Genomic DNA, 8,435 nt, shown 5'->3' on the forward strand with positions numbered 1-8,435 from the left:
GGTCTTCGTGGTACAGCTAGAACTAACGCTGGGCCCTGGTATATGGGTAGGAATGGCAAAGGTGGATCAGAGATGGAAGGGAATGTATAGAGAGAAAAGGTTGAGACAAGATTGAGCACTGAGTATCTGGAGAATAGTGTGGAGACCGGCCTGAGCCAGAGTGGAGACAAATAAGGGACAATAACATTGTGTAGACTAACTGTTCAGGACCAGTTCTGAGCCCTTAATGTTTTGGGGGAAAGCGTTCAAAAGCTTGAGACTGGGAAAGTTAACCTTCTTACACTTTTAATGATTAAACTGACTTACGTTATAAATTAAGAATAGAGCATGACTGAGGAGATGCTCCGAAGTTCTTAAATCTTCCTGAATGGAGATAACATTTTAGGTTTACTCCTTCATAAGAAGGGGCCCTCCTCCCAAGCCCACATATATCTCACCCCTTAACTGGGAGGAGGTATTTGTTTTCTGATTAAATGATAATATCGTACCCTCTCATTGAAATTGAGAGAAGTGCTGTCACCACAGTGCACCATCTTTTGCCATTTCTTAATTGAAGTTCACTCTGGGGAAGATTGAATACCTGATTATCCAGTCTTTCTCTTTTCAAAAATTGTCTTCTGTACACCAAGTCTTATACAGTGCTCTGTATCTCTGCCGTATGCATATCACTCACGTTGTATGTGTAGAGAGTACATGGGAGCCATGCAGGTATCATATTTCATTTGATTACAATTTTCTTTTCTTCTAAGCAAAAACAGTAGTAGCCAATGCCTAATTTCCTCTTCCTCAAAAGTGTAAGATCATTTGTTATGCTGCCTGAGAGAGGAAGGTTAGCAAGGAGGGGTCATTAAGATTATGGAATGCAAGGAATGATTTCAAGAGAAGACATAAAATTTTCTTGTTCATTTTATGGTTATCAAACCTTTTTCTGCCAGTTTTTTTGTGTTCATTATCTCAGTGTGATTATTTTTGCATTTCTGCAGGTCTGAAAATGTACCCAAAACTTAGGTAACTGTTGGTTATTAGCTGAGATGCAAAAGCTACCACTGTTCTATTCTGCTAATTGGGAAACTGGAAAACAAAAGAAAAGAAAAGTAAGAAAAGAACATTTCCTCCAGTACTATTATCAGTAGTTGAACCCAAGTTACTGGCCCCTCAAGGTCACCCAGAATTACCAATGTGATTATCCAGATCATAATATTTATCTGTTGCCCCAGATTAGGGGTCAGCAAACTATGGTCTGTAGGCCTAAACTGGCACCTGCTATTTTTTGTATCACCTGCAAGCTAAGAATGATGTTTACATTTTTAAATAGTTGGAAAAATCCGAAGGTGAAAAATATGAAATTCAAATCTCAGTGCCATAAGTCAGGTTTTCCTGCAGCACAGACACGCTCGTATATTTACATGCTGCCAATGGCTGCTTTCATTTCACACCAGCAGAGCTGAGTAGTTAATACAGAGTGTGTGGCCCATAAGCCTAAAATATTTATATTGGGCCCTTAGAAGTTCTGATCCTTACTATCTTAGAGGTCTCTAGTGAATCGGTTTCCATGGAATGTTGGGACTAAAACAGACTTTTGAAATCATGTAGTTTAATTTTAAAAAATCTTCCATTGATAGAGATCAGTTACTTCTTCCTGAAGTCATATAGTCAGTGGACAGAGCTGGTCCTGGAACCCTGGTTCCGTGGGCCTAATTTTGGGTGACACTTTTCATCCATATCATCTCTTTTCTCATGTGGAGCTTATCTTACTTAGAACGGGACTGATGTTATATAGTCTGGAGGAAAGGAGAAGTAGTCAAAAACTTTCCTAATTTTGATCTCATGTCTCATCCAGACAAATACAGTGCACCATAATCAACTATGGATACTTGGGACTTTCATTTTTTTCAGCCAATATGAGTTGTCTTTGGTCTTCCATTTTCTAAGAGGTATATGACCGTCATGATAAACTTTCTCACTTTTATGCTCTTTATTAAAAAAAAAAAACAATGAAACTCTCCTCAACAAAGGAATCAGAGGTGGCTGTTTCAGTCTAAGGTTATTAGAGAGTGAAGATGATTAGGAAGGCACAGGACAGTTTTTACTCTGGGGCCCATGGATGGGTCATATGTGTGTGGGGGGGTGGGTGTCCACAAACCCACTGAAAGGTAAGATTTAGTATATATGTGCATATGGGCTTCTCTGGGCAGAGTAGCCATAGCTTTCATAAGATTTTAAGAGCCCGTAACTTCAAGAAGATTTGGAATTATAGCTATATAAATGGAGACGTGTTCTGGGGACAAAGCTGCTCAGATGTGTGGTGGGGGAGCCTGATCTGTGTTCCCAGGTCTGTAAGACCTCAGCTGATGTGAGGTAAGAGCTCTTTGCTCACTTACATCAGCCCACCCAAGTTTTTTTTTTTTTTTTCTTTCCTTACCTCTTCTGCCACTCACAGAGGTGATAAAAATTCATCAGATTCACATAACAGTTGAACTCAGAGGGTTCGATGAAATTCCAGTATAATTCTCTCCAAAGAGTGTTCTGATTAATAGAAACTGCAGAGGAACTAATTTTATGAAAATAGCAAAAGGGGCTGTTTTAGCTGAAGCAAGTCAGGTGCCAGTGCTGATGCCTGCGGAAGATGCAAACAGCCCCATTGTGGGGAGCTGATGGCTCCAATCTGGCCGTTTATTTATTAAACGTCTTTCCGCTGTAAATTATTAAGCCTGGATTCTGGAAGATGAGGGAGCTGACAGAAAAAGACAATAGAACGGAAAGCGAACCTGGACGGCTGCCTTCAGAATTATTGCAGCATTGTGTCTGGCGAAAGCTCTTGCCTCCCAGGATTTGGAAAAGGGGGAGAGTCCCTCTTTGTGGGACTCAGAAATGGATGAGACAAGTAACATGATTTTTATTTGCAGCTTCTTACAAATCAGAATATTCTTCATAGGAAGTTCAACTTGTTGGCTCAACTGGGAGCCAGACATTTTGTGTATTCTCTGCAAGGCCCCCAAACAAGGAAGAATTTGGTCGGCTTTAACATTAAGAAGTATCGAGTTATATATTTTAGGGCCCTCAGCCATGAGAAGACTGGGTTCATGTGGCTGATCTGACAGCTGGAAAGGCCTTTCATGTTGGGGAGGCATTCTTGGGCCTAATTCTTAAGCTGAAAAAGAGGAAAAGGCTGGTGGACAGAGAGGAAGTTGAATCTGACTATGTTCATCGTCATTTGAAAAGCTGGAGTTCTGGTGGACGGGGACTAGCTGCTTTATGTGAATCTGAGGCTTAACTTTTAGCTCTCTGTTTTCTGAATAGCATAATCAGGGTAGGGGGTTTCATTTCCCGGCCAGGCCTTGTGGGACTGGAGCTTTTTCCCCAGTGACATGGGAAGCTTTGGAGGTTTTTTGCGTAGAAGAGTGACATGATCTGACTTGTCCCAGAACTCACTGGATCGCACCTAGTGAGTTCTTATGGTGGAACAGGGCCTGGTTCCCAGGATACCAAGCCGCTAACTGGCTTGTGGTGATTCCTCCCCCAGGATGTAGAGTGAGGGCTCATCTGATCTCTCCTCATCTCCAGGGTGGGTGGGATTTCCGTGTTCTTTGTGAAATAGCGTCCTCTCCTGGTGAATGCCAAGGCTGGTGACGAGGTGGAGTTTCAGGTCCCTCTGTTCCCCTGTTCCCCTGCAGACTCAGAGGAGGGTGGAACGCATCAAACAGCAAGAGAATCTACTCCTGCTGGCCCTGCCCTGCGCGGGGTTCACATTCCAGCCGTCCCTTCTGGGAAGCTGCCAGGAAGCGGCTGGTAAGTGAAGGATGCCATGAGTTCTGACTTCCTCAACTCTTGTGAAGACAGGACACTGGGCAGCTGCTGGGGGGATCTGTATGGCAAAACTCAGTGGGAGCCTATATGGGAACATTTGGTGGGAGGGGAAGGAAATTCACGAGGCTTTATGGGAAAGTGTCAGAGGATCCAGAGAACCCTGGGGTTTCTGGATTAGCAGATGTCCGGAGGCATTGTCACAGCCCGTGACAGGCCTGAGCCCCACACTTCCTTCCAAGACGTAGAGTTCACTGTCCCTGAGAAGCAGCTGAATGCTGCTGCCGTTCAGCTGGGTCACACCTTCATATGTTCTTTGGGGTACTTCAGAACAGGGTCTAGCTGAGGCTGTGGGCAGTGTGGCCCCAGTTCATGAGTGCTGGCTGACAGAAGATACAAGTGACAGAACTGAAGGACTTTTAAATATGGGTACAAGTCTTATTTGATCTCCCAGCTGCTCAAATTGAAAGGCTTTTTATAGGTCGGTGCTGTGCTCTGGGATTGAAAGACCAAATACTCAGGAAGGAGCAATAAGAGCTAAATCAGGATGAGGCACATCATTCTCTCAGAGGAGCATTGTACCTAGGTGTGGCCCAGGACGAGAGTGCAGACTCACAGACAGTCCTCATCTTTTGTTGGGGAGAGTCCCTGTCCCTAAAAAGGCAATGAAGGCCTGAAAATTTCTATTCTGGGACTTTCTGCCCCAGAACCCTGTTTTGCTAACCCCTGGGCACCATTGCCAAACTATCCTCAATAGAAAATATTAACATACGCATTTGCTGCACAAACTCAAAGGCTGCGATATAATTTAAGTTAATCTAATAAATAAGTGGTGATAAATAGAATTGCTTCTTTCATTGCTTTGCCAGCATATTCCCCAGGTGGAGACAGGGGAGTCGCATGTAAGTAGGGGACAAGAAGAAGAAAGGACAGGAGTGACAAAGAGCAAGGGGCTTGAGGAATGAGGAGAATGAAGCCAGTTTCCTTAAAGAGAAAGGAAGCGTGGTGGGTAATCTCATGCACGGTTGAGGATGGCCATTCCTGAATGGTCGTGTCCCCAGCCCTCTGTTTCCGGAGCTGACTGCCCACTCAGTAAACTTTAGGTTCTGCCTGAGCGCTTGGTCGTGTTTTGACCTAAGGAATAAGGGCCATCCATCAGGCGGCAGGTTCTAGAAATAGGGTTATGGAGATGAGACACAGTCCCTTTGTTCAGATTCTACTGTTCAAGACAGACGGAAAGCACCCCATGTAATAAAGGCTGCATCAGAGGCCAGTCTGCGGTAACTCCTACATGTTGGGGAGGAGTTAGCGGGGCCACAGGAAGATTTCCAAGGTGACACTCAACAGGGCCTTTACAGATGACTGGAAATTAGCTGCAGAGAGTAAGAGGGAAGGGGTTCCAGGCACAAGGAAGAGCACGTGCTGAGTCGTAGTGGTGTAAGAGAGAAGAGCGGAACAGGTGCTGGGCCAGGAGGTGGGTGTGTGGTTGGCAGCGCGCTGGGGCTGAAAGCGTGGGGGGCAGGAAAGGACAGAAGAGGAGGTGTGTGGGGGGGTCACGGGGGTCTGTGTCGTGAGGGGCTTGCGTGGCCTGATAAGGATGCTAAACATTAACCTGCAAATTCTGATGAGCCACTGGAAGATTTAACAAGGGAAGGTATTTACACTTGAGAAAACCTCTTCTGTAAATCTCTCTTATAGATATGTGTCTGGTTCTCTGGCCTCTCCTTGAGCATGTTCAGGGTCAGGGGGAACTCTCAGCCTCTCAAAGCTGCCCACATCATTGCTGGATGGCTGTGAACCTGAGGGTCTTTCACTGAGCCAGACTCGGCCTCCTCATAATTTCTTCCCATTCTGTTTAGCTTTGCCATTTGTTGCAACACATAAAGGGCCACTTGAAAAATATTTGACGATACAATGAACCTTTCCTGTTAGTTTTCAGTTTTCCAAGTTAAGCATGTGCAGAGTTTCCTCATTCTTTGTTTATTTCATTGATTCTAGACTCCTTTACCATCCTGGTCACAGCTATCTGGATCAACTGTGGTTTATTAAAGCATCTTTTAGAATCTGGCACTAGAATTGCTCATAATACTTCAAATAAGCTCCAAAGGCGTGGAGTACAGCCATGTGATTACTGCTGCTTTTGAGCTGGACACACTGTGACCATCAGGAACTCTCATGTCCTTAGTTTGTTACTGACCACACCTCACTGTTTGCTGTTAAAGCTTTTTTTTTTTATTGCAGTATAGTGTGTTTACAATATTGTGTTAGTCATATATATATATATATATATATATATATATATATATATATATATATATATATATATTCCTTTTCGTATTCTTTTTCATTATAGGCTATTATAAGGTATTGAATATAGTTCCCTGTGCTACACAGTAGGACCTTGTTGTTTATCTATTTTATATACAGTAGTTAGTATCTGCAAATCCTGAACTCCCAATTTATCCCTCTACTCCCCAACTCATTCCCCTCTGGTAACCATAGCTTGTTCTCTATGTCTTTGAGTCTGTTTCTGTTTTGGTCTCTTGCCCTTTTTCTCTTTCCTTAGTCATCTGAGTTCTGCATTCTGTTCCTCTATTTGGTCACCTACAGCTCACTCTGACCTTTACTACTTAATGCGTTCTCTGGCTTCGGCTTCTAAGCCACAGCAATTCCCTGACCCTCGGAGCCAGCCTGGCCTCCACTCCAATTGTTTCACTTCCCCGAGTCAGCCATGATTTCTGCATTTTTTGTTCTGCCTTGCTTTAACCTGGTCTCACCCTTTACACTTCCATCTTTGCTTCAGTTCTTCTTTTCTAGTTTCCTGACCTGCAAGTTGGACCCATTTGCTCACTTTCGTTCCAATTCTGGCTGTAAAATGTAATCTTTCCTTTCTAGGAGTTATAGTTGATGGTATAGTTGAAGAGATAGGACAAACACGCAAGAAGCCCTGTCCGTTACAACTGACTGACAACTGGATGTGCTAACTGAAAGCATTATATGAGTTTATAGAAAAGGTTGAGGTGGGAAATTCAAGACCCTGAGGAGGAATGGTCCTTCCCAGTCGACTCCCTTTTTTAAAGGTTTGGGTATTTGGAACACAAACATTTCTTGGGAAGGAGGAGAGGAAGTGTAGGGCGGAACTTCCTCTGGACTTCCCTGTGATTGGCTCCAAAGCTGCCTGTCTCCGAGGGGCTGCCTTGTCTGTGTCTACCATCTAGCGGTGGTTGCCACCAGAAGCCTTACCCGCCTCGAGGAGAGAGCAATTTAACGCCATTTCCAACTTAAGCACCATATCTACAGGGCGTGAAATTAGTTCCAGCAAGCAGCAAATTTGCTGCTAATAAAAATATTTAGCGATTCACTTGTCTTTAAATCAGCAGCAGAATATTCTTTTTACTTGCATCAATGCTTGTTTCTCCCAGTTCTAATATTTGATCATCAAGCTGGCCTTGTTTAGCTAAAGCCGGGAAACAGCAAGTTCTTCAGCCCTGCAAAAATTTGGGTTTTCTGAGAGGGGATTTTTATCTCTCTCATTCGATCAAAAAGAGGCCTAGATGTTTGGATCTTGGAGATGGAACGCTTTCACTGGTTTGGGAGTCTTGGAAATAAGTTTTCATTCCCTTCTGTCTGCCGGTATTATCTCCTGAGTCGTTGCACGTGGAGAATCCGGGGCACTAAGGAAGGATATGGTTTCTCTCTCATATTTAGCTTTACTCTGTCTCAGTGCAAAACTCATTTTAATTTCTTTTGTCTCTTTTAGCTGCTAGCCTTTAGAGTGAGGGTAATCTAAATGCTGAAGAGCTACTGTAGGACATCAAAACTTCTTTTTCATTTATTTGACAAATATCTTTTGGGCACCTACCATGTGCATTCTTGGTTCGAGGTCCTTCTTTGGATCAGAAGTGTTCCAAGAAGCTCAGCATGATAGTTGGGTGGGAGGCTGACCTGGCAGATGACGCCTCTTCTCCAGGTCCCTGGATTGGTGGGTCACACAGACACCTGTATCTTTTTCTTTTCCTTGTGGAGCTTGTCGAAGAAACAAAGAGCAGCGGACCTTCCCTCTCTCATCACTTAATTGGTCCAAGGATCTGAACAGATCACTTGTTTCAAAGTCCATAAAATTTAAAGAAAGAGTGCAGTGGTGCCCTGGGAACTCTGTCTTCTATCCCAGAGGAGCCCTGGCTGGATCATCTTTCTTCAGCTCCTGGTAGAAATCACTTTTGACCATCCTGACAGGAAATCAAGATGTAAGCTGCTTCCGACACGTAAACTATATCTTTCTCAGAAATTAGCCAAGAGATACCAATGAAAGCAGCCCTCTTAGTTAAGAGAGGGACCCAGGCAGGGCTGATAACAGGGAGTTAGAACCACCTCACACTAACTTCACTGTCAGAGACACTGGAGGGAGTAGATTAGAGACAAGAAATGCCACGGGGGAATGACACTTGGCAGTGGCACAGAGGTCACCATAGAGGCTCCCTCTATGCATAGCAGCAGGAGGTACAGAGGTTTTGGATCAGGGTTCTAGGCTCTGTTCTTTGCCCTTTCTCTCAGGGGCATGACTCTGACAAAGCCCCTTTCTCTATCTTGATGTCAGTTTCCTCATCTGTCAAAACAGATGAATTTTACTC

This window comes from Camelus bactrianus, chromosome 33 (assembly GCF_048773025.1).
Source record: "Camelus bactrianus isolate YW-2024 breed Bactrian camel chromosome 33, ASM4877302v1, whole genome shotgun sequence".
Classification (NCBI taxonomy): Eukaryota; Metazoa; Chordata; class Mammalia; order Artiodactyla; family Camelidae; genus Camelus; species Camelus bactrianus.